We start from the raw sequence: 7,618 nt of genomic DNA, 5'->3' as shown, positions 1-7,618 counted from the left end.
ATTTTCTCAGATAGTTGTAAATCAGTGGAATTTGCTGCCTGAGAGAGCTGTGGAAGCTGGGACATTGAATACATTTAAGACAGAAATAGACAGTTTCTTAAACGATAAGGGGATAAGGGGTTATGGAGAGCGGGTAGGGAAGTGGAGCTGAGTCCATGATCAGATTAGCCATGATCTTATTGAAAGGCAGAGCAGGCTCGAGGGGCCGCATGGCCTACTCCTGTTCCTATTTCTTATGTTCGTATGTTTACGTAAAGTCACCGCGGCACTGTCATTCTATGTCTCAGGTTCATTTCAGGCCACAGCTGGAGACATTTGTGGACTTTCTCGCATGCCACACATCACTGCATTCGACAGGTCACTGAAGCCCTGTACGTATGCAGGAGGGACTTCCGTATGACCAGGGAGCCACAGAGTGAGAGGGCTCTAAGATTCTCCAGAATTGCAAACTTCCGCAAGGTGCAGGGAGCAATAGCCTGTATGCACATCGTGGAGTGGGCATCTTTTCAGGATGCAGAGGTTTTCAGGAACCGCAAGGGATTCCACTCTCTGAGTGAAATAAACTGGTGGAGAGGCTGGGAGAGATTGTGAGATAGATAGAGAGATTTTGGAGAGAGATATGTATTGTGGGAGATATATATATATATATATATATATAGAGAGAGAGAGAGAGAGAGAGACTGGGGGATAGTTAGACTGGGGAGAGTGAGAGAGACTGGGAGAGCGAGCAAGAGAGATACTGGAGCTAGAGAGAGACGGAGGAGAGATATATTGAGACTGTGGAAGAGAGTGAGAGAGACTGCACGATAGAGAGACTGGGGAGAGTGAGAGAGACAGGGGGAGCGAGCGAGAGAGACACTGAAGATAGAGAGAGATGGGGGAGAGATATATAGAGACTGTGGAAGAGAGTGAGAGAGACTGGGGGAGAGACTGAGGGAGACTGGGGGGAGAGACAGACTGGAGGCAGGGAGAGCGAAATTGGGCAGATGGAGAGAGACTGGAGGGAGAGAGTGAGTTGTGGAGAGACTGTGTGGGAGAGAGAGAGAGTGAGAGAGAGAGAGAGAGATTGGTGAGAGAAAGTGTTAGCGAGTCTGGGGAGAGAGAGAGACTGGGGAGAGAGGGTGAAAATGAAGGGGAGAGAGAGGGAGAGACTGGGGAGAGGGAGAGAGATTGGCGGAGAGAGAGAGACTGGGCAGAGATGGAGGGACTGGGTGAGAGAGGTAGAAACTGGGAGAGAGAGAGAGAGAAGGAGGGCGTCTCGGGAGAGAAAGTGTTAGCGAGTCTGGGGAGAGAGAGAGAGAGACTGGGGAGAGAGGGTGAGAATGGGGGGGAGAGAGAGGAAGAGACTGGGGAGAGGGAGAGAGATTGGCGGAGAGAGAGAGACTGGGGAGAGATGGAGGGACTGGGTGAGAGAGGTAGAGACTGGGAGAGAGAGAGACTGGGCGAGAGAGGCAGTGCGAGACTAGGGGAGAGATAGAGAGACTTGGGAAGCAGAGAGAGAGAGAATTGAGGAGGGAAGGAGAGAGACTGAGAGAGGGAGTTTATATGATGGAATAAAAGTTTTTAATGAATTATCCCATAAACAAACTTGCAGAATGAGCATGTAAATAAGAAATGAATTTCAACACACATACGTGTCAGAAGGCGCATTTTGTTCGGAGGAATATGGAGGCTACATACTCCTCGGAAAATAAGAATCGAAGTGGGGTAGAGTGGCAAAGGTATCTCTGAGTATACACAAATCATTAAAAGTAGCAACGCAGGTGAAAAAAGCTATAAAAGTGCAAATTATGCACTGGGGTTCATTTCTAGAGGAATAGAATTCAAAAGTTACATTAAACATGTACAGAACCTTGTCTCATTGTCTCATGATTTGAACCGGTGGGGTGGCAATATGCCCTTACTGTATATACGCTTTTAAACAGTTGCAGTTGTTGTTGTATAGGTTGTTGTTGTACAAGTTGTTGTAAAGGTTGTTATTGTACAAGTTGTTATTGTAAAGGTTGTCGTTGTTGTTGTCAGACTTTGACCACGGACAAAAAGTTCACGCTCAAAGGAGTTCATGGGCCGCTCAGTACAAAATAAAATGAAAGAAAACGTTCACTTGAATCAAACATTAGAAGAAGACACACCACCACATTCTAGAAACCGAGACACATAGAAATTTACAGTGCAGATGGAGACCATTTTGGCCCATCGTGTCCGCGCCGGCCGACAACGAGACTCACGGCCCTCGGTCAGCAGCCCTGAAGGTTACATGTAAACCAATGAACAATGAACAATGGCGGAAAGGTGAAGAGCACCCGGCCCAACCAGTCCGCCCCACACAACTGCGACACCCCACACTGAAACATTCTACACTCCACCCCAACCGGAGCCATGTGATCTCCTGGGAGAGGCAAAAAACAGATTAAAACCCAGGCCAATTGGTGGAAAAAATCTGGGAAAATTCTTCTCCGACCCATCCAGGTGATCGAAACTAGTCTAGGAGATCACCCTGGCCGTATTCTATTCCCTGCAGTACTTACCACCGTATCTGTGCCAGCCAACAAGAGGTTATCCAGACTAATCCTTCTTACCAGCTATAGATCCATAACCCTGCAGGTTACAGCACTTGAAGTGCCATCCAATCACCTTTTAAATATGGTGAGGGTTTCTGCATCCACCACTTTTCCAGGCAGTGAGTTCCAGACCCCCACAACCCCCCGCCTCAAATCCCCTCTAAACCTTCCACCAACCACCTTAAACCTATGCCCCCTTGTAATTGACCCCTCCACCAAGGGAAATAGGCTTTGCTATCCATTATATCCAGGCCCCTCAAAATTTTGCACACCTCAATGAGGTCTCCTATCAGCCTCCTCTGTTCAAATGAGAACAAATCCCACCTATCCACTTTCCTCATTGCTAAGATTCTCAATTCCAGGCAGCATCCTAGTAAATCTCCTCTGCACCCTCTTTAGTCCAATCACGTCCTTCCTATAATATGGTGACCAGAACTGCATGCATTATTTAGGACTAACCAGAGCATTATACAATTTAAGCATAACCTCCCTGCTCTTGTATTCGATACCTCGGCCAATAAAGTCAAGCATTCCGTATGCCTTCTTAACCACTTTATCCACCTGGCCTGCTACTTTCAGGGATCTATGGACAAGCACTCCAAGGTCCCTTTGTTCATCTGCACTTTTAAATGGTCTACCGCTTAATGTGTATACGCTTTCCTTATTAGCCATCCCAAAGTGCATCACCTTACACTTCTCCGAATTAAATTCCATTTGCCACTGCTCTGCCCACCTGACCAATAGATTGATATTGTCCTACAGCCCATGACTTTCTTCTTCATTATCAACAACACAGCCAATTTTAATATCATCCACAAACTTATTAATCATTCTCCCTATATTCAAATCTAAATCATTGATATACCACAAAAAGCAAGGGACCCAGTACAGAGCCCCGCGGAACCCAACTGGAAACATCCTTCCAGTCACAAAAACATCCTTCAGCCATTATCCTTGGCTTCCGACCTCTGAGCCAATTTTGGATCCAACTTGCCACTTGCCCTGGATCCCAAAGGCTTTAACCTTCATGACGAGTCTATCATGTGGGACCTTATCAAAAGCTTTGCTAAAGTCCATATACACTACATCGTATGCACTACCCTCATGGACCCTCCTGGTTACCTCCTTGAAAAATTAAATCAGGTTAGTCCAACACAATCTTCCCTTAACAAATCCGTGCTGACTGTCCATAATTAATCCTTGCCTTTTTTCAGGAAGTGCATTCCAGATCCTGACCACACTGTTTGAAAAATAATTTTCTTATGTCGCCATTGTTTCTTTTGCTAATCCCCTTAAATCTCTGTCCTCTGGTTCTCGACCTCTGCCAATGGGAACAGTTTCTCTCTGCTTACTCTGTGATTTTGAACAGCTCGACCAAATCTCTTCTCAATCTTCTCTGCTCCGAGGAGAACAAGCCCAGCTTCTACAGTGTAACTGAAGGCCTCATCCCTGGAATCATTCTCATAAATCTTTTCTGGAGTCGAACTAAGGTCTTCACATCCTTCCTAAAGTGTTGTGCACAGAATTGGACACAATGCTCCAGTTGAGGCCGAACCAGTGTTTTACACAGGTTCAACAGAATTTCCACACTTTTGAACTTTATACCTCTCGTCATGAAGTGCTGAATCCGGTAAGCCTTTTTAACTGTGGTCTCAATATGCCCTGCCACCTTCAACGATTTATGCACATATACCCTCAGTTCTTTCTGTTCCTGCACCTGCTTTAGGATTGTACCCTTCACTTTACCTTTCCTCTCCTTATTCCTTCTACCAAAATATATCACCACACTTTTCTGCGTTACATTCCATCTGCCCCGTGTCCGCCCATTCTACCAGCCTGTCTATGTCCTCTTGAAGTCTATCACTATCCTCTTCACTATTCACTATACTTCCAAGTTTTGTGTCATCTGCAAATTTTAAATTGTGCCCTGTACACCCAAGTCCAAGTCATTAATATATATTAAGAAAAGCAGTGGTCCCAGTACCGACCCCTGGGGAACACCACTGTATACCTTCCTCCTGTCCAAAAAACAACCGTTCACTACTACTCTCTGGTTTCTGACACTAACCCAATTCCTTATCCCTCTGCCACCGCCCCTTTTATTCCATGGGCTTTAATATTGATTTTAGGATTGATTGTGGAAGGTACAATTTGCACAAGTGTACAGTTGCTGAAACCCACTGTTATCAGGTAGGCAAGAAGTAGCAAACTGTTGTTGAAGCTTTGGTTGGCACTGTGAAGTTTGAGCTCGCGGTCCCTCTAGAGAGTGCATTGGATCTGCTAATCCTGTCCTACTGTGGGTTATGCTCCAGATATCTCCTCCGCCTAACTCAAATGCTCCAATAGCAGAACATCTCACAGCTGCTCTGAGATTGACGATTGCAAGAGGAACAATTCTAGGCAGAGAAACGTGAGCCACCAAGTCTTGCTCTACAATTTGAGTTTCCTAAAGCAAGGGGACTGAAATACCAAATCAGATTAGATCAGCAGACACAGTAATGGCGAACTGTTCATTTACCTGCTACCAGCAAATAGATAACTGACCAAAAGACATCAAAATAAACATGGTGCATTATCAGACACCCAGCAACAGCAGTAAGCAGTTCAACTCTGCGTCAAATGAATGATAACCTCCGATCCTCACTCACCAGGAATTCCTACAGTCGCAAGGAGAGGGTAGTACAAAGCATAGATCAGATCAATAAACGTTTTGTACATTCTTGAAAAAAGCAGCAGTGCCTGCTGGTGTCGAATTGAACAAATGCACCGGCCGACCAAGCTGCATATTCAAGGGATGGTATTTATATCTGCAGGAACTCCCCAGGTTGGTTTTAAGCAGCGTCTCAAAGGATGAAAGAGAGAATAGGGAGGGAATTCCGACGTATAGGGCCAGGGCCGCTGAAGGCTTGGCCGTCAATGATTACATTACATAGGGTTACACAGGATATACGGCACAGAAACAGGCCATTCGGCCCAACCAGTCCATGCCAGCGTTTATGCTCCACTCGCGCCTCCTCCCGTCTTTCCTCATCTAAATCTATCAGCATAACCCTCTATTCCCTTCTCCCCCATACGCTTGTCTAGCCTCAACTTAAATGCATCGACACTATTCACTTCAACCATTACCTGTGGCAGCGAGTTCCACATTCTCACCATTCTCTGGGTAAAGAAGTTTCTGCTGAATTCCCTATTGGATTTATTGGTGACTATCTTATATTGATGGCCTCTAGTTATGCTCTTCCCCAGAAGTGAAGCATTCTCCCTGTATGCATTCTATCAAAATATTTCATTATTTTAAAGATCTCTATGAGGTCACCCTTTTTTTTCAAGAGAAAAGAGACCAAGCTTGTTCATTCTTTCCTGAAATGTATACCCTCGCATTTCTGGTATCATCCTTGTAAATCTTCTCTGCACCCTCTCCCGTGCCTCTTATAATTTTTATAACATCGTGACCAGAACGGAATGCAGTATTCCAATTGTGGTCTAACCAAGGTTCGATACAGGATTAACATATCTATTCCTCTAGAAATAAATCCTTGCTCTCAATTTGATGTTTTATGGCCGTGGTGACCTGTGTTGCAACGTTTAGTGATTTGTGTATTTGTACTCCGAGATGCCTTTGTTCGTTTACCCCACTGAGACTCACACCCTCCAATAATAAGTGGCCTCTCTATTCTTTGCACCAAAATATAATACCTCACATTTATCTGTGTTGAACTTCATTTGCCAACTACATGCCTATTCTGCAATATTATTAATGACCTCTTGTAATTTGTTGCTGTACTCCTCAGTATTGACTATCCCACCCCCCACCCCTCCACCCCCAACATATCCCCCCACCACCGCCCACTCCGCCCACCCCGCCCACCACCAACTCAGTGTAATTCGCAAATTTAGAAATTGTGTTTTTGATTCCAAAGTCTAAAGCGTTAATGTAAATTGTGAACAATCTTTTTTTCCCAGCACTGATCTTTGTGGATGAAGCGTTTAAACTCGTGGATGCACAATAAGCCAGAATTGCAGGAGAGCAGGGATCTCGGAGTGTTCTAGGGCTGAACTAGTTTATCGAAGGAAATAGACAGTTTGGGTATCTGCAGTTAAGGAAGGATATATTTGCACTGGAGGCTGTTTAGAGAAGGTTCACTAGGTTGATTCCGGAGATGAGGGGGTTGACATATGAACATAGGTTGAGTAGGTTGGACCACACATTGGAGTTCAGAAGAATGAGAGGTGGCCCAATTGAAACATATAAGATAATGAGGGGGCTCGACAAAGTGGATGCAGAGAGGATATTTTGACTCATTGGGGAATCTAAAACTCGGGGACATAGTCTCAGAATAAGGGGCCGCCCTTTTAAAACTGAGATGGGGAGGAATTTCTTCTCTCAGAGGGTTTCAAATCGATGGAATTCTCTTCCCCAGAAAGCTGTGGAGGTTGAGTCATTGAATATATTGAAGGTAGGGATGGTCAGATTTTTCACCGATAAGGGAGTCAAGGGTTCTGGGGAGCGGGCAGGGAAGTGGAGCTGAGTCCATGATCAGATCAGCCGCGATCTTATTGAATGGTGGAGCAGGCTCGAGGCGTCAAATGGCTGACTCCTGCTCCTATTTCTTATGTTCTTCTGTACTTACATGGACAAATTGGTCAGAAATCCTACAGACAGGGACAGGCAGCTATTAGATGTGATATACACTGGAAAACTTAACAAACATGTGGTTCTGTGGCTTAGTTGGTTAAAGCGCCTGTCTAGTAAACAGGAGATCCTGAGTTCAAATCTCAGCAGAACCTATTCTTTGCTTCGGTGTCATTTACAATGTCCGAATTGTTGGTGAATTTAATCCAACACTGGGCATTATTGTGTCGGTTCAGAAGCCACTGAGGAAGGATTTTTGAATTGCAGCTCTTTCCTTGCACAGGCAGGTCTTTCATAGAATGTGTTGGTAGCACGTGTTTGAAAAGTACATTTAGGGCAAGGCAATAACAAAATAAAGTGTGGGGCTTCTTCGAGACCATGCGAGCAATGTGTGTTTGGAGGTGGAAGACATGAGTATGGTTCT

The 7,618-nt window shown here is 45.1% G+C and overlaps 1 non-coding gene across 1 annotated transcript; it reads left to right on the top strand.

Moving 5' to 3' along the window:
- Positions 1-7,275: 7,275 nt before the first annotated feature.
- Positions 7,276-7,349, top strand: trnat-agu (transfer RNA threonine (anticodon AGU)). The gene has a single exon. It is a non-coding gene; the product is annotated as a tRNA-Thr (tRNA).
- Positions 7,350-7,618: the final 269 nt, after the last annotated feature.

The sequence above is a fragment of the Pristiophorus japonicus genome, chromosome 20 (genome assembly GCF_044704955.1).
Source record: "Pristiophorus japonicus isolate sPriJap1 chromosome 20, sPriJap1.hap1, whole genome shotgun sequence".
Classification (NCBI taxonomy): Eukaryota; Metazoa; Chordata; class Chondrichthyes; family Pristiophoridae; genus Pristiophorus; species Pristiophorus japonicus.
This window is presented reverse-complemented; position numbering and strand designations above follow the sequence as displayed.